The following is a 20,722-nucleotide window of genomic DNA, read 5'->3' as shown; positions in this document are numbered from 1 at the left end:
ACTAGTATACCTAACAAAGCAAAAAACATGTACTACAAAAACTAAAACATGCAAATAAAAGAAATGGAAGATGCTACAAATAGTTGTGTTTAGTTGCTGAGTCATGTCCGACTCTTTGAGACCCCGTGGACTATAGCTCACAAGGCTCCTCTGTCCATGAGGATTCTCCAGGCAAGAATACTGGAATGGGTTGCCATGCCCTCCTCATGGAAAGGTAAATCATGTTATTGGATAGGAAGAATAAAAGCTGTCAAAATGACTACATTAGCCAAGGCAGTCAAAGGACTCAATGCAATCTTTATCAAATCACCAAGGCTTTTTTTTTTTCCTTCAGATCAAGGACAAAAAACTTTAAAATTTGTATGGAGACCTAAAAGAACTTAAATAGTAAAGCAGTCTTGAAGAAAAAACCATGGAGCTGAAGGAATCAAGCTCTCTGATTTCAGACTATACTATAAAGTTAGTCAAAACAGTATGGTACTGGCACAAAACAGAATTAGAGATCAGCAGAGTGGAATAGAAAGTCAGGAAATTAATGAGTGAAACGATGGTTAGTAAATCTACTCAAAGGAGGCAAGAGTGAACAATGGAGAAAATGAAGTCTCTTCAGTAAGTTGTGCTGGGACAACTACATGCAAAAAAAATGAAATGAGAACATTCTTTACCCTAAAAATAAGTAAACACAAAATGGATTGAAAAACTACGTATGCTCAAGTACAATAAAAACTTCTAGAGGAAAATATAGGCAGGATATTCTCTAACATAAACTGTACTAATACCATTATTTTCTTAGTTCAGTCTCTCAGGCAATAGAAAAAAAAAGCAAAAATAAACAAGACCTAAGCAAACTTATGAAATTTTGCACAGCAAAGCATTAAAAAAATGAAAAGTTAAAGACTGAGAGAAGATACTAATATTTGAAAATGATGTAACCAAAAAGCAAATAATCTACAAAATATGAAATTCTGCAGCCATGAAATTAAAAGACACTTGCTCCTTGAAAGAAAAGCTATGGCCAACCTAGACAGCATGTTAAAAAACAGAGACATTTCTTTGCTGACAAAGGTCCGTCTAGTCAAAGCTGTGGTTTTTCCAGTAGTCATGTATGGATGTGAGAGTTGGACCATAAAGAAAGCTGAGCACCAAAGAACTGATGCTTTTGAACTGTGGTGTTGGAGAAGACTCTTGAGAGTCCCTTGGACTGCAAGGAGATCCAAACAGTCCATCCTAAAGGAGATCAGTCCTGGGTGTTCATTGGAAGGACTGATGCTGAGGCTGAAACTGCAATACTTGGGCCACCTGATGGGAAGAGCTGACTTACTGGAAAAGACCCTGATGCTGGGAAAGATTGAAGGCAGGAGAAGAAGGGGACAACAGAGGATGAGATGGTTGGATGGCATCACCAACTCGATGGACATGAGTTTGAGCAAGCTCTGGGAGTTGGTGATGGACAGGAAAGCCTGGCGTGCCGCACTCCGTGGAGTTGCAAAGAGTCAGACACGACTGAGTGACTGAACTGAACTGCAAAATATATGAACTTCTCATTCACTTCAATATCAAAAATACTAAATCAAAAAATGGGCAGAAGATCTAAACAGACATTTCTAAAAAGAAGACATAGAGATGGCCAAAGAGCACATGAAAACATGTTTAATGTAGATAATTATTAGAGAAATGGAAATCATAACTACACTGAAGTATCACCTCACACTGATGAAAATTTCTATAATTAAATTATCTACAAATAACAAAGTCTGAAGAGAAAAAAAAAATCCCTCTAACACTGTCATAGGGAATGTAATTGGAAAATGCTAATATGGACAATACTATGGAGACTCCTTAAAAATTATGTTAAACTTTATTTTTAAAAAAAGAAACATACTCACAGACTCACAAACTAGGAAAAATTAGCTTTGCCACTTGAGAAAGGTGGCAGGATAGTTTTAAAAGTTAAGATTAATATACGTACACTATTATATACACAAAAGATAATTCATAAGCACATGCTGTATAACACTGTACTAAATACTCTTTATTATATGTAAGAAGAACATGAAAAAGAATGATATCTGAATAAGGAAATAATTTTGCTGTACAACTGAAAATAAAATAACAGCATATCAATGCTCCACCAATATACAAAAAAAATTTAAAAAGGGGAAAATATTATGCATATTTTACAAGAATACAGAAGTCTGATAGGGGAAAAAATATAATAAATAAAATATTTAAAAATAAATATTATGTAAAAGAAAGTCACATCAAATAAAATATTTAAAAATAAATAAACACATAGGTGAAAGACCTATGCTGAGATCTATAAAATAAAAATAAAGGAAACTGAAGATAATTCAAAGAAATGGAAACATACCATACTCTATGATTAGAAGCATTAATATTTTTACTAAGGCCATAGTTCACAAAGCAATCTAAAGATTGAAGGGAATCCCTGTCAAATTACCCATGATATTTTTCACAGAATTAGAACCAGTAATTCTAAATTTATAGGGAACCATAAATAACCCCCAAACTGCCAAAGCAATTCTGAGGACCAGCAACAAAGCAGGAGGCATAACCCTCCCAGACTCCACACAACACTACAGAGCTACAGCATTCAAAACAAGGGGTCCTGACAGAGAAACAGACCTGTGGGGCAATGGTAAAGAATGGAAACCCTAGGCACAAACCCCCAGACCTATGGTCAATCTTTGACAGAGGAAGTAAGAATATACAACAGGGAAAGACAGTCTCTACAGCAAGTGGAGGTGGGGAAGTTGAACAGGCACAAATAATCACTGAAATTAGAAACCACCCACACACCTACCTACCCCTCCCAAAAAAAGGAACTCAAAATGGCTAGAGGACTTAAACAGGAAGACACCACACCACAAACTCCTAGAGAAAAACAAAGGGAAATCACACTGTCAGAAATCATCCCATTGTTTTCTGACTTCTAGCTCCCAAGGTAATACAAAAATTAAAAATGAGACTTAGTCAAATTAATGGCTTTTGAACAATAAAAAAAAATAACAGAGAATAGGAGAAAATAGTTGCAAACAATATGATCCACAAGACACCAGTCTCAAAATATACAAAAAGCTCACTCACCTCAATATCAAAACACTAGCAACTATACAAAAAACCAGACTGAAGATCTACACAGACATCTCTCCAGAAAAGACCTTCAGATGGCCAGGAAGCATAGCAAAAAGATGCTCAACATTGCTAATTTTTAACAAAATGCAAATCAAACCAAATTGAGGCATCATAATAACATTCAAAATTTCCATGATTAAAACATCTACAAATAAATGTTTGAGTAGGTGTGAAGAAAAAAAAAAAACCTCTCCTACACTGTTGCTGGGAAGATAAAAGCGGTACCACCATTATGGAGAAGAGTAAGGAAGTTCTTTAAAAACTAAATGAATTTACTTCAGTCAGTCATTCGGCTCAGTCACTCTGTCATGTCTGACTCTTTGCGACTCCAAAAAGTGCAGCACGCCAGGCTTCCCTGTCTATCACCAACTTCCAGAGTTTGTTCAAACTCATGTCCATCAAGTCAGTGATGCCATCCAACCATCTCATTCTCTGTCATCCCCTCTCCTCCTGTCTTCAATCTTTCCCAGCATCAGTCTTTTCCAATGAGTCAATTCTTTGTATCAGGTGACCATAGTATTGGAGCTTCAGCATCAGTCCTTCCAATGAATACTCAGGATTGATTTTCTTTAGGATTGACTGGTTTGATCTCCTTGTAGTTCAAGGGACTCTCAAGAGTCTTCTCCAACACCACAGTTCAAAAACATTAGTTCTTTGGTGCTCAGCTTTCTTTGTGGTCCAACGTTCACATCCATACCTGACTATTGGGAAAAAATAGCTTTAACTAGATGGACTTTTGTCCATAATGTCTCTGCTTTTTAATATGCTGTCTAGGTTTGGTCATAGCTTTTCTTCCAAGGAGCAAGCATCTTTTAATTTCATGGCTGCATACTACGAAGCATAAAACACTAAAAATAAAGTTGAAGATGACTCATAAAAATGGAAAGATATCCCATACTTTTGGTTTGATACCAGTACTATTTTTAAAATGCCCATATGACCCAAAACAATATACAGATTTAGTGCTATCCCTATCATATTCCTTGTGATATTTCACAGAACTAGAACCAATGATTCTAAATTTTACTTGGAACTATACATGACCCAGAATTGCCAAAACAATCCTGAAGACCAAAGACACAGCAGGAGGTGTACCCCTCCTAGTAGCCACATATAAATAATCACTGAAATTAGAACCCATGTGCACACCATTCAACAAATAGGAACTCAAAAAGCTTGAGGAGTTAATAATGGACATCACCCCATAAACTCCCAGGAAAAAAAGCTAGGCAAAACGATCTCTCACAAATGCTACCATTGTATTTTGTCTCCCAAGGCAATGGAAAATGAATGAAAGATAAACAAATGGGACCTAATCAAACTTATGATCGTTAGCACAACAAAGGAAATCCATTTTAAAAATGAAAAAAAAAAAACAACCCACCCAATGGGAAAAAATTAGTTTCAAACTTTGAGATCAAGACTGACCTCCAAAATACAGAAACAGCTCATTCAGCTCAGTAACAAAAACATTAACAAGCCAATCAAAAAACGGGCAGAAGATCTACATACACATTTCCCCAGAGAAGACATCCAGATGGCCAAAAAGCATAGGAACAGATGCTCAATGTCATTCATTATTAATGAAATGCAAATTAAAACCACAACGAGGTACCACAATGATCAGAATTTCCGTAATTAAAATGTCTACAAATAAGAAAAGTTGCAAGGAATGTGGAGAACTGTCGCACTGCTGCTATTTTGTGCTGCACTGTTGTTGAGAACAGAAAGTGGGGCTGCCACTGTGGAGAACAGTGAGGAGGTCCTTAAAAGTTAAGTGAGCTTACTTGAGCAGAGAAACAGATACACAGACTCACAGAGTGAGTAAAGAGACTCATGGATACCAAAGGCAAAAGAGATGCATAGGTATGATTTAGGAGTTTTGGTATAACTTAGATACACCACTCTTTACAAAATAAAAAATATATCATCAACAACAACCACAGGGAACTTTACTCTCTATGTCATATTTGAAAAAATAAAAATAATATATGTATGTATAAGTAAATCAGTAGGCTCTACAAGTGAAAGCAGTACAATGTAATTCAATGCTACTTTATCATCAATTTAAATCTTAAATAATTAAGATGGTAAAATGTTATGCATATTGTACCACAATAAAAAAATGTGAATAAAACTGAAATGAAATAAAATGGTAGCAAAGTACTAAATAAAATACTTAAAAACTAACCTGACAAAAGAAGTGAAATACTTATGTCCTGAAAACTATGAAATATTAATAAAGAAATTTGAAAATGTTTCAAATAAATGGAAGAATATCACATAATCTTTTATTGGAGGCATTAAATTATTAAGTGGTCACAGTACCCCAAGAAATCTACATATTTAATTGCAAACTCTATCAAAATACCCACGGACTTTTTTTTCAGAGCTAGAACCAGTAATACTGAATTTTATATGGAACCATAAATGACCTAGTATTGCCGAAGAAATCCTGAGCACAGAATAAATCGGGAGGCATAACCCTCTCCAGAATTCAGGCAATACTACAGAGCAACTGTCATCAAAACAACAGTGGTACTGGCAGAAAAACAGACCTCTGGATCAATGGAACAGAAGAGAAAGCCCAACAGCAAACCCACACACCCACAGTCAATTAATCTTGCATAAAGGAAACAAGAATACACAATGGAGAAAAGACAGTCTCCTCAGCAAGTGGTGTTGGGAAAGTTGGACAATTCCATGGAAATCAGTAAAATTAGAACACAGCCTGACATCATACACAACAATGAACTCAAAATGCTCAAGACTTAATATCCACACATCACACTATGTAAGTTTTGGAGGACATCATACACAAAACGTTCCCTGACATTAATTGTACCAGTGTTTCATTAGGCCAGCTTCCCAAGGCAATACAAATAAAAGTAAGAAGAAATAGGGTTTCCCTGGTAGCTCAATAGTAAAGGATTCCCCTTCTAATGCAAGAGATAAGTGTTCAGTCCTTGATCTAGGAAGATCCTAAATGCCGCAGAACAAATAAACCTGTGCACCACAGCTATCGAGCCTGTGCTCTAAAGTCCAGGAACTACAACTTCTGAAGCCTAGAGCACGTGTTCTGCAACAAGAGAAGTCACCACAATGAGAAGCCCTTGCACTGCAACTAGAGAGTAGCCCTCACTCTCCACAACTAGAGATACGCGCGCACAGCACCAAAGACCCAGCACAGTCAGTAAGAAATCATATATTAAAAGAAGCAGCAAACTAATCTAACTCATGAGCTATTGCACAGCAAGGGAGCCATAAACAACAATAAAAAATGACAACCCATGGAATGGAAGAAAATATTTGCAAATGATGGGACAGACTAGGACTAATCTCCAAAATACACAAACAGCTCATTCACCCCAATATTTAAAAAAAAAAAAAGAATCTATTGAAAAAATGAGCAGAAGATCTACACTGACATTTCTCCAAAGACATAGTGATGACCCAAAGCACATATAAGTATGCTCAACATCAACAATTATTAGAGAACTGTAAACCACATCTACAATCAATGATCACCACTCCAAGTATCAGAAATTCCATAATTAAAATGCCTACAAATAACAAATTCTAGGGAGGTTGTAGATAAAAAGGAGCCCCTTTACTCTTCTGGTCAAAATGTATATTGGTTCAGTCAGTATGGAGAATTGTATGGAGTTTTAAAATTTAAAGATTTAAAGGCTTAAAATTTAAAGATTTAAATTTAAAGATTTGAAGACTGAGAAAACACACTCATCCTTACCAAAGGGGAAAGGTAATGGGGATGGATGAATTAGGAGTTTGGGATTAACTTATACACACTACTATACACATAACAGATAATTAACAAGGACTGACTGACTGACAGTCGTGACTGACATTGTGACCCCACGGATTATACAGTCCACAGAATTCTTCATGCCAGAATACTAGAGTGGGTAGCCGTTCCCTTCTCCAAGGGATCTTCCCAACCCAGGGATCAACCCAGGTCTCCTGCACTGCAAGTGGACTCTTTACCAGCTGAGCCACCAGGGAAGCCCAAGAATACTGGAGTGGGTAGCCTATGCCTTCTCCAGTGGATTTTCTTGACCCAGGAATCGAACTGGGGTCTCCTGCCTTGCAGGCGAATTCTGAGCCACTGGGGTTCCCTCGTGGCTCAGCTGGTAAAGAATCTGCCTGCACTGTGGGAGACCTGGGTTCGATCCCTAGGTTGGGAAGATTCCCTTGGAGGAGGGCAAGGCAACCCACTCCAGTATTATTGCCTGGGGAGTTCCCATGAACAGAGGAGCTTGGCAGGCTACAGTCCATGGGGTTGCAAAGATTCAGAAATGACTGAGTGACTAAGCATAGTACAGACAGACTGCATTGCACAGGGATCTCTAATTAATACTCTATGTAACTAGATGGGGAAAGAATTTAAAAAAATTGATTTCTGTATAAGCACATTACTAGGCTGCACAAATGAAATTAACACAATACTGTAAGTTAACTCTATTCAAATATAAAAGAAAAAGTCTTTAAATGATTTAGATAATAAATGTTATGCATACTGTATCACAATAAAGAAATGTTTACAAATATAAAATAAAATAAAACACATCAAAATAAATAAAATACTTAGGATTAAACCTAAGGAGATGAAAGATTTATATGCTGAGAACCATGAAACACTGAAAATAAAATGAAAGACGACTCAAAGAAATAGGAAGATATCCCATGCTTTTGGATTGATAGCAGTAGTATTTTTAAATGGTCATACTACCCGAAGCAGTCTACAGATTAAATGCAATCCATGTCAAATTCCCTAAGACATTTTTCACAGAAGTAGAACCCAAGATCCTAAAATTTACTCAGAATCATATATGATACAGAATTGCCAAAGCAATCCTGAGGACCAAGAATAAAGCAGGAAGCAGAACCCTCCCAGACTGCACACAACACTACAGTTACAGAATTCAAAACAGGGAGTCCGGGCACAGAAACAGTCCTGTGGGACAATGGAAAAGAGCAGAGAGCCTAGGATCAAACCAACACACTATGGTCCATTTATCTTCCACAATGGAAGCAAGAACATATTGGGTTGGCCACAAATTGCATTCAGATTTTTCTGTAGATGTTATGAAAAAACTTTTAAGGAAACTTTTGGCCAGCCCAATAAAAGGGGAGGGCTTCCAACGTGGCTCAGTGGTAAAGAAACTGCCTGTCAATGGAGAAAAGACCTGGGTTTGATTCCCCAAGTTGGGAAGATTCCCCAGAGAAGGCAATGGCAACTCACTCCAGTATTCCTACCTGGGGAATCCCATGGACAGTGGAGCCTTGTGGGCCACAGTCCATGGGGTCGCAAAGAGTCTGACATAACTGAGTGACTAAATAACAACAACAGTCCAAGGGTAAGAAGACAGTCTCACAGCAAGAGGTACTGGGAAAGTCATACAGCCACATGCCAATCACTGCAATTAGAACCCACATGCACACCATTAGGCAAAAAGTAACTCAAAATGACTTGAAGATAAAATACCACAGTATGAACTCTTAGAGAAAAATTAGGCAGTGTTCTCTGACAGAAACCATACTGTTTTTTTCCTTGGGTAAGTCCCCCAAGATGATAGAAAATGAGCCATAAATACACACATAGGACCTAATCAAATTTATGACCTTTGGCACAGCCAAGGAAATCATATACAAAATATGACAACCCACTGGATGGGAGGAAGTAGAGGCAAATGTTGTGATCCACAGGACACTGATCTCAGAAATGTACTAACAGCTCACTCACTTCAGTGTCACAGCCCTAGCAACCCAATCAGAAAATGGGCAGAAGATCTGCATTGATATTTCTCCAGAGCAGATCTACAGATGACCAAACAGCACAGGAAGAGATGCTCAACATTGATAATTTTTTAACAAAATGCAAATGAAAACCACAACGAGGTATCTTGATAATGATCAGAATTTCCATAATTAAAATGTCTACTAATCTAACAAAATTCTAGCAAACAGAATCCAACAACATATTAAAAAGATCATACATCATGACCAAGTGGGCTTTATCCCAGGAATGCAAGGATTCTTTAATATCCGCAAATCTATCAATGTAATACACCGCATTAACAAATTGAAGGATAAAAACCATATGATTATCTCAATAGATGCAGAAAAACCTTTGACAAAATTCAACATCCATTTATGATAAAAAAAAAAAACTCTCCAGAAAGCAGGAATAGAAGGAACATACCTCAATATAATAAAAGCTATATATGACAAACCCACAGCAAACATTATCCTCAATGGTGAAAAACTGAAAGCATTTCCCCTAAAGTCAGGAACAAGACAAGGGTGCCCACTCTCACCACTACTATTCAACATAGTTTTGGAACTTTTGACCATAGCAATCAGAGCAGAAAAGGAAATAAAAGGAAGCCAGACAGGAAAAGAAGAAGTAAAACTCTCACTGTTTGCAGATGACATGATTCTCTACATAGAAAACCCTAAAGACTCTACCAGAAAATTGCTAGAGCTAATCAATGAATATAGTAAAGTTGCAGGTTATAAAATTAACACACAGAAATCCCTTGCATTCCTATACACTAACAATGAGAAAACAGAAAGAGAAATTAAGGAAACAATACCATTCACCATTGCAACAAAAAGAATAAAATACTTAGGAGTATATCTATCTAAAGAAACAAAAGAACTATACATAGAAAAAACTATAGAACACTGATGAAAGAAATCAAAGAGGACACAGACAGATGGAGAAACATACCGTGTTCATGGATTGGAAGACTCAATATTGTGAAAATGGCTATACTACCCAAAGCAATCTATAAATTCAATGCAATCCCTATCTAGATACCAACAGTATTCTTCACAGAACTAGAACAAATAACTTCACAATGTGTATGGAAATACAAAAAACCTTGAATAGCCAAAGCAATCTTGAGAAAGAAAAAGGGAATTGGAGGAATCAACCCGTCTGACTTCAGGCTCTACTACAAAGCCACAGTCATCAAGACAGTATGGTACTGGCACAAAGACAGAAATATAGATCAATGGAACAAAAATAGAAAGCCCAGAGACAAATCCACGTACCTATGGACACCTTATCTTTGACAAAGGAGGCAAGAATATACAATGGAAAAAAGACAACCTCTTTAACAAGTGGTGCTGGGAAAACTGGTCAACCACTTGTAAAAGAATGAAACTAGAACACTTTCTAACACCATACACAAAAATAAACTCAAAATGGATTAAAGATCTAAATGTAAGACCAGAAACTATAAAACTCCTAGGGGAGAACATAGGCAAAACACTCTCTGACATAAATCACAGCAGGATCCTCTATGACCCACCTCCCAGAATATTGGAAATAAAAGCAAAAATAAACAAACGGGGCCTAATTAAACTTAAAAGCTTTTACACAACAAAGGAAACTATAAGCAAGGTGAAAAGACAGCCTTCACAATGAGAGAAAATAATAGCAAATGAAGAAACAAAAGGATTGATCTCAAAAACATACAAGCAACTCCTGAAGCTCAATTCCAGAAAAATAAATGACCCAGTAAAAAATGGGCCAAAGAACTAAACAGACATTTCTCCAAAGAAGACATACAGATGGCTAACAAACACATGAAAAGATGCTCAACATAACTCATTATCAGAGAAATGCAAATCAAAACCTCAATGAGGTACCATTACACGCCAGTCAGGATGGCCGCTATCCAAAAGTCTACAAGCAATAAATGCTGGAGAGGGTGTGGAGAAAAGGGAACCCTCTTACACTGTTGGTGGGAATGCAAACTAGTACAGCCACTATTGAGAACAGTGTGGAGATTCCTTAAAAAACTGGAAATAGAACTGCCATATGACCCAGCAATCCCACTTCTGGGCATACACACTGAGGAAACCAGAGCTGAAAGAGACACGTGTACCCCAATGTTCATCGCAGCACTGTTTATAATAGCCAGGACATGGAAGCAACCTAGATGCCCATCAGCAGATGAATGGATAAGGAAGCTGTGGTACATATACACAATGGACTATTACTCAGCCATTAAAAAGAATTCATTTGAATCAGTTCTAATGAGATGGATGAAACTGGAGCCCATTATACAGAGTGAAGTAAGCCAGAAAGATAAAGACCAATGCAGTATACTAACACATATATATGGAATTTAGAAAGATGATAACAATAACCCTATATGCAGGACAGAAAAAGAGACACAGATGTATAGAACAGACTTTGGGACTCTGTGGGAGAAGGTGAGGGTGGGATGATCTGAGAGAATAGCATTGAAACATGTATATTATCTAGGGTGAAACAGATCACCAGCCCAGGCTGGATGCATGAGACAAGTGCTCGCGCCTGGTGCACTGGGAAGACCCAGAGGAATTGGGTGGAGAGGGAGGTGGGAGGGGGGTTCAGGATGGGGAATACATGTAAATCCATGGCTGATTCATGTCAATGTATGGCAAAAACCACTACAATATTGTAAAGTAATTAACCTCCAACTAATAAAAATAAATGAAAAAAAAAAAAGTCTACTAATAAGAAATGCTGGACAGGGTGGGGGAAAAAGGCACACTCCTATACTCTTGGGTATGAATATAAGTGGCACCGCCACTGTGGAGAATGGTAAGGAGGTTCCTTAAAAAGTAAATGGTCTTATTTACAAAACAAAAAGAGACTTACAGACTCAAAGAAAACAAACCACTGCTTGAGAAGGTAAACTAGTGATGGGCAGGTTAAAATAGGAGTTGAGATTAACATATATACTTTACTTATACCCAATACATATTCAACAAATGACTAATGTGTACAACAGGGAACACAAATATCCTAGACAGACTATGTGGAGAAGAATCTGAAAAATGATAGATATAAGTAAATTTTATGCATGAAAATGGAATCTAATACAGCATTGTAAATCAACACTTTTCCAATATGAAATAAAAGTTTGTAAAAATTAAGATCATAAAGGTAATGTTATGCACATTTATCCACAATATGGAAATTTGAAAAGTACAGTATAGTAAAAACAAAAATGTCCCATCAGAATGAGTATAGTACTGAGGAATTAACTGGACTAAAGCTGTCAAAGATTTATACACTGAGAACCATAAAATACTACAAACAAAATGGAAGATGACCAAATAAATGGAAAGATTAATTAACCTTTGACAGAGGAATAAGAATATACAATGGGGAAAAGTCTCCACAGCAACTGGGGATGAGGAAGTTGGACAGTCACAAATATCACTGAAATTAGAATCCACTCACACACCTACCAAAAAGAGGAACTGAAGATGGCTAGTGGGCTTAAATAGGAGACACACCCAAACTCATAGAGAAAAATGAAGGGAAACATACTCTGTCAGAAGTTCTCCCTCTGTTTTCTTATATCAGGCTCCCAAGGCAATAGAAAGATAAACAAATTGGACCTAATCGAATTAATGGGTTTTTGCACAACAAAAAGGAAATAAGTAAAATAACAGAGAATGGGAGAAAATAATTATAAACAATGTGATCCACAAAACACTGATCTCCAAAATATACAAAAAGCCCCCTCACCTTAATATCAAAACACTAGCAACCCAATAAAAAAGCAGGTGGAAGACCTACATAGACCTTCTCTGGAGAGGACCTTCAGGTGGCCAGGAAGCACCAGAAAAGGTGCTAAACATTGATGATTTTTAAGGAAATGCAAATCAAAATCAAACTGAGATGTCACAACAATCAGAATTTCCCTAATTAAAACATCTACAAATAAGAAATGTTTGAGTGGTTGTTAAGAAAAAGAAACTCTCCTACACTGTTGGTGGGAAGACAAAGTGGAGAAGAGTAAGGAAGCTCTGGAAAAATTAAATGAATTTGCTTACAAAACCAAAAGAGACACAGACTCAGAGACTGAGATAACAAACTCAAGCTTAAGAAAGGAGGCAAGTGGCAGGCAGGCAGGAATTAGGACTTGGGTTTAAAATATACACACTACTATATGCATAATACATGCTCAACAAATACCTAATGTATAGAATAGGGAACTCACTAAATATACTGTATAACCTATCTGGGGAAAGATATTTATATATATATAACTATCTGGGGAAAGAATCTCATAAAGGACAGATAAAAGAATATGTAAATTACTGTGCTGTTACAATTGAGTCTAAGACAACATTGTAAATCAACTCAACTCTAAAACAAAGCTAAACTTGTAAAAATTAAGATCATACAAGTTATGTTGTGCATATTAGATCACAATAAAGAAATTTGAAAAAGTACAGTACAATAAAAAGCAAAAAAAAAGTTGCATCAAAATGTATACATTAGTGAGGAATAACCTCACTAATAACGTCAAGGCTGTATATTGTCACCCTGCTCATTTAACTTCTATGCAGAGTACATCATGAGAAATCCTGGGCTGGATGAAGCATAAGCTGGAATCAAGATTGCTGAGAGAAATATCAATAACCACGGAGATGCAGATGACACCACCCTTATGGCAGAAAGCGAAGAAGAACTAAAGAGCCTCTTGATGAAAGTGAAAGAGGAGAGTGAAAAAGTTGGCTTAAAACTCAACTTTCAGAAAACTAAGATCATGGCATCTGGTCCCATCACTTCTTGGCAAATAGATGGGGAAACAATGGAAACAGTGACAGACTTTATATTTTTGGGCTCCAAAATCACTGCAGATGATGACTGCAGCCATGAAATTAAAAGATGCTTGCTCCTTGGAAGAAAAGTTATGATCAATCTAGACAGCATATTAAAAAGCAGAGACATTATTTTACCAACAAAAGTCCATCTAATCAAGGCTATGGTTTTTCCAGTGGTCATGTATGGATGTGAGAGTTGGACTCTAAAGAAAGCTGAGTGCCGAAAAATTGATGCTTTTGAACTGTGGTGTTGGAGAAGACTCTTGAAAGTCCTTCATTGGAAGGACTGATGCTGAAGCTGAAACTTCAATACTTTGGCCACCTGATGTGAAGAACTGACTCATTTGAAAAGACTCTGGTGCTTGGTAAGATTGAAGGCGGGAGGAGAAGGGAACAACAGAAGATGAGATGATTGGATGGCATCACCGACTCAATGGACATGAGTTTGAGTAAACTCCGGGAGTTGGTGATGGACAGGGAGGCCTGCATGCTGCAGTCCATGGGGTCACAAAGAGTTGGACATGACTGAGTGACTGAACTGAACTGAACCTAAGGAGGTGAAAGTCTTTACGCTGAGAATATAAAAGATTAAAAAAGAAAATTGAGATGATTCAAAGAAATGGAAAGATCTCCCATGCTTTTGGATTGATAGCAGTAATAGTTTAAAGATGGTCATACTACCCATAGCCATCTACAGATTTAACGCAATCCGCATCAAATTACTCATGACTTTTTTCATAGAACTAGAACCAACAGTCCTAAATTAAGATAAAACCCTGCATGACCCAAAATTGCCAAAGCAATCCTGAGGATCAAGAACAAAGCAGGAGGCATAAACCTCCCAGAATGCACACAAGACTACCAAGCAAGTATTCAAAATGAGGGAGCTCTGGAACAAAAACAGACCAAGGGAGGGGACAGTGAAAAAGAACAGAGACCCCAGGCACAAACCCACTCACCTACGGTCAACTCATCTTCCACAGTGGAAGCAAGAATATACTGGATTGGCCACAAATTTCATTCGGATTTTTCTATAAGATATTAAGGAAAAATTTGAAGAAGCCTTTTGACCAACCCAATACAAAGGGAAAATGACAGTTTCCTTGGAGTGCTATTGGAAAAGTCATACTGCCACAGGCCAATCACTGAGATTAGAACCCACATGCACACCATTCAGCAAAAAGGAACTCAAAATGGCCTGAAGTCTTAAATAAGAAACACCACACCATGGACTCCTAGAGAAAAAAGTAGATGAAACAATCTCTGAAAGAAATCGAACTCTTCTCTTCTTAAGCCAGTCTCCCAAGCCAATAGAAAGTGAACTTAAGATATACAAATATCAAGCTTATTATTTGAAAAAGAAATGAAAATAATATATATATGTATAAATAAATCTTTAGGCTTTAGAAGTGAAAGAAGCATAGCATTGTAAATCAACACTATTTTATTATTGTACAAATCTTAAATAATTAAGATGGCAAATATTATGTTATCTATACTGTACCACAATGAAGAAATTTTAATAAAATTGAAATAAAATGTTAGCAAAATATTAAATAAAATAGTTAAAATGCACCTGACAAAAGTGTAATACTTATATCCTGAGTACTACAAAATATTAATAAAGAAATTAGAAAAAAATTTCAAACAAATGAAAGAATATCACTTGCTTTTTTTATTGGAACCATTAAATTGTTAAAGTGACCATACTACCCCATGAAAACTACATAGTTAATGCAATCTCTATCAAAATACCCATGAACATGTTTTTACAGAGCTAGAACCAGTAATAATGAAATTTATAAGGAACCATAAATGGCCCAGTATTGCCAAAGAAATCTATAGGACAGAGAATAAATAAGGAGGCATAACCCTCTCCAGACTTCAGGCAATACTTCAGAGCAACAGTCATCAGACAATGTGGTACTGACACAAAAACAGACCTATGGATCAATGGGACAAAAGAGAGTCCAGTAGCAAACCCACACACCTATAGTCAACTAATTTTGCACAAAGGAAACATGAATATACAATGGGGGAAAGACAGTCTCCTCTGCAAGTGGTGTTGGGAAAGTTGGACCACCACATGGAAATCAACGAAATTAGAACACACTCTCACACCATACACAACAATGAACTCAAAATACTTAAGGACTTAAATCCAAACATCACACCATATAAGTTTTAGAGGGAATCATAGGCAAATCATTCTGGACCATAAATCATACCAGTGTTCCCTTAGGCCAATTTCCCAAAACAATAGAAAGAAACAGGGTTTCCCTGGTGGTTCAGTGGTAAAGAATACACCTACCAATAGAGTAGACACAGGTTCAATCCTTGGTTCAGGAAGATCCCACATGGGGCAGAGCAACAAAGCCCCTGTGCCAAAACTACTAAGCCTGTGCTCCAGAGCCCAGTAACCAAACTCCTGAGGAGCTCGAGCCCTAAAGCCTATGCTCTGCAATGAGAGAAGCCACTGCAATGAGAAGCCCATGCGCTGCAACTAGAGAAAGCCCACTCAGCCAGAAGACCCAATACAGCCATAAGTAAAGAAAGAAAACTATATAAGAAAAAAACAAATGTAACTCATGGGCTTTTGCACAGCAAGGTACCATAAACAACAAGACAACACATGGAATGGAAGAAAATATTTGCAAACAGTGGGACGACTAGGGACTAATCTCCAAAATACACAAACAGCTCATTCAACTCAATATTAAGAAAACAAAGAACCCACTGAAAAAATGGGCAGATCTACATAGACATTTCTCCAAAGACACATAGATGACCCAAAGCACATATAAATATGCTCAACATTGACAATTATTAGAGAAATGCAAATCACATCTACAATCAGTGATCAGCACGCCGAGCATCAGGATTTCCATAATGAAAATGTCTACAAATAACAAATTCTGGGGAGACGGTGGAGAAAAAGGAACCCTTCTGCTCTACTGTTCAGAATGTATATTGGTTCAGCCAGTATGGAGAACAGAATGGAGTTTCCTTACAAATTAAAGATTCAGAGACTGAGAAAACTTATCCTTAACAAGAGGAAAGGATTGGGGAGGGATGAATTAGCAGTTTGGGATTAACATATACACATTACTACATACAAAACAGATAATCAACAGGACTGACTGCATAGCACAGGGACTGCTAATCAATACCCTGTATAACTTACATGGGGAAAGAATCTAAAAAAAAAAAAGATTTCTGTGTGAGCACATCACTAGGTTGTACAAATGAAATTAACACAACATTGAACAGCAAAGTGAATCAGGCATATGTATACATATACCCTCTTTTTTAGGAATTTCGGTCCCAGTTAGATCACTTGCTTCTCAGTTTATTACCAAGATCATTGCATGTCAAACACAGCCCTGATTCCTCTCTAAAACCAGCTGCAAAATGGGAGGTGACTTTGTAAGTTAACTGTATTCCAACATGGGGCTTCCCTCATAGCTCAGTTGGTAAAGAAGCCACCTGCAATGCAGGAGACCCTGGTTTGATTCCTGGGTTGGGAAGATCCCCTGGAGAAGGGAAAGGGTTCCCACTCCAGTATTCTGGCCTGGAGAATTCCATGGACTGTATAGAGAATTCCATGGGGTCGCAAAGAGTCAGACACAACTGAGCGACTTTCACTTTCACTTCAACATAAAAGAAAAATTTTTTCCATGATTAATATAATAAATGTTATGCATATATCACAATAAAGAAATTTCTTAAAATAGAAAAATAAAATCAGATCAAAATAAACAAAATACTTAGAAATAAACCTGACTAAGGAGATGAAAAGATTTATATGCTGAGAATGATAAAACACTAATAGAAAACTGAAGATGACCCAAAGAAATGGCAAGATACCCCATGCTTTTGGACTGATAGGAGTAATAGTTTTGAAACAGCCATACTACCTAAAGAAATCTACATATTTCATGCAATCCCTATCAAGTTCCCCAGGACATTTTTCACAGAACTAGGACCAGTAATCCTAAAATTTATATGGAACCATACATGACCCAGAATTGCCAAAACAATCCTGAGGACCAAGGAGGCATAACCCTCCCATACTTCACACAGCACTACAGATATACAAACTCAAAATAAGGAGGTCCTGGCCCAAAGGAGACCTATGGGAGAATGGAAAAGAACAGACGCCCCAGGAACAAATCCACACTCCCATGGCCAACTAATCTTCCACATGGAAACAAGAATTTATTGAGTTGTCCACAAATTTCATTTGGAGTTTTCTGTATGATGCTGTGGAATAACTTCAAGTAAGCATTTGGTCAATACAAGGGGAAGAAGACAGTCTTCTCAGCAAGGGCTGTTGGGAATGCGGTACAGCCATAGGACCATCACTGAAATTAGAACCCACATGCACACTATCCACCAAAAAGGAACTCAAAATGGCTTGGAGACTTAAAGAGACATCACACCATGAACTCCTAGAGAAAAAAGTAAGCCAAGCATTTTCTGACAGAAATCATTACTGTTCTTTTTGTAGGTTAGTCTCCCAAGGCAATAGAAAATGAACCCAAAATATAAAAATGGCACTTAATCAAGCTTATGATCTTTTGCACAGCAAAGGAGATCAAGAAAGAAAATGATAAAAACAACCCATGGGAGAAATAGTTGCAAACTTTGAAATCAAGACTCTGATCTCCAAAATATAGAAACAGCTCATTCAGCTCAATATAAAAACCACTACAAGCCAGTCAGAAAATGGGCAGAAGATCTACACAGACATTTCCTCAAAGAAGGCATACAGATGGCCAAAAAGTATACGACAAGATGCTCAACATTCTTTATTACTAATGAAGTGGAAATCAAAACCACAATGAGGTACCACCATAATAATTAGAATTTCCTTAATTAAAATGTTTACAAATAAGAAATGTTGCACTGAGTGTGGAGAAAAAGGAGCCCTTCTACACTGTTGGTGAAAATGTGAAGTGGCATCACCACTATGGAGAACAGTAAGGAGGCGCCTTAAAAATTAAGTGAACTTACTTCAAAAAAGAAGAGAGAAAGAAAAAATAAAAGAGAGAAACAAGCACACAGACTCACAGAGTACAGAGACTTATGGTTACCAGAAGCAAAACAAATGGATAGGAATGATTTAGAAGTTTCGCTATAACTGGTCCCTTCACTTCATGGCAAATAGATGGGGGTGAAATAGAAACAGTGACAGACATTTTCTTGGGCTCCAAAATCACTGTGGATGGTGATTACAGCCCTTAAATTAAAAGACACTGGCTTCTTGGAAGAAAAGCTGTGACACATGTAGAGTATGAAAAAGCAGAGACAGCACTTTGCCAACAAAGGTCCGTATATTCAAAGTTATGGTTTTCCCAGTGGTCATGTATAGATGCGAGAGTTGGACCATAAAGCCTGAGCGCCAAAGAATTGATCCTTTTCAACTGTGGTGCTGGAGAAGACTCTTGAAAGTCCCTTGGACTGCAAGGAGATCAAAGAAATCAATCCTAAAGGAAGTCAACCCTGAAAATTCATTGGAAGGACTGATGCTGAAGCTGAAGTTCCAATACTTTGGCCACCTGCCACAAAGAGCCGACTCTTTGGAAAAGACCGTGATGCTGGGAAAGACTGAGGACAGGAGGAGAAAAATATGATGGAAGATGAGATGTTTGGATGGCATCACTGACTCAATGGACATGAGTTTTGAGTGAACTCTGGGAGATAGTGAAGAATAAAGAAGCCTGGTGTACTGTAGTCCATGGGGTCACAAAGAGTTGGACACAACTAACATACATACCACTACACAAAATATATAATCAACATGACCACAGGGAACTTTACTGAATACTCTCTATATGGTATTTTAAAAAATAGGAAAAATAATAGATATATGTATAAATAAATCCCTAGGCTCTACAAGTGAAACCAATAGGGCATTGTAAATTAGCACTATTATCAATGCAAACCTTAAAAATAATTAAGATGGGAAATTTTATATTATGCATATTGTACCACAATAAATCTGAGTAAATGGTGGCAAAATATTAAATAAAATACTTAGAAATCAACCTGACAAAAGAAGTGAAATACTTCATATCCTGAGAACTATAAAATACTTAAACTATAAAATAAAGGAATTTGAAAAAGGTTTAAATAAATGTAGGAATATCACATGCCCTTTTAGTGGAATCATTAAACTGTAAAATACCCATATGGCCCCAAGCAATTTAGATTTAATGCAATCTCTATCAAAATATCCGGGGACACTTTATTTTCATAAAACTAGAACCAATAATGCTGAAATTTATATGAAATCATAAATGACCCAGTATAGCAAAGCAATCCTGAGGACAAAGAACAAAGCAGGAGGCATAACCCTCCTGAGACTTTAAACAATACTACAGAGGAACAGTCATCAAGACAATGTGGTGCTGCCACAAAAACAGACCTACGGATCAATGGAAAAGAAGAGAGTTCAGTAGTAAATCACAGACTTACAGTCAGTTAATCTGGCATAAAGGAAACAAGAATATACAATGGGAAAAGACAGTCTCCTCGGGAAGTGGCTTTGGGAAAGCTGGACTGCTCCATGGAAATCAATGAAATTAGAACACACCCTCACGCCATACACAACAATGAACTCAAAATGCTTAAGGACTTATTCCAGGCATCACACCATATAAGTTTGAGAAGAAATCATCAACAAAACATTCTCTGATAAAAATTGTACTAGTGTTTCCTTAGGTCAGTCTCCCAAAACAATAACAATAAAATAAAAAAGAAATGAATGCTACCTAATCTAATTCATGAGCTTTTGCGCTGCCGGGTAACCATAAACAAAATGAAAAGACCACCTACAGAATGGGAGAAAATATCTGCAAACAATGGAGCAGACTAGGAACTAATCTGCAAAATATACAAACAGCTCATCCTTCTCAAT

This window comes from Cervus elaphus, chromosome 11 (genome assembly GCF_910594005.1).
Source record: "Cervus elaphus chromosome 11, mCerEla1.1, whole genome shotgun sequence".
Lineage (NCBI taxonomy): Eukaryota > Metazoa > Chordata > Mammalia > Artiodactyla > Cervidae > Cervus > Cervus elaphus.
Note: the sequence above shows the minus strand (reverse complement) of the source record.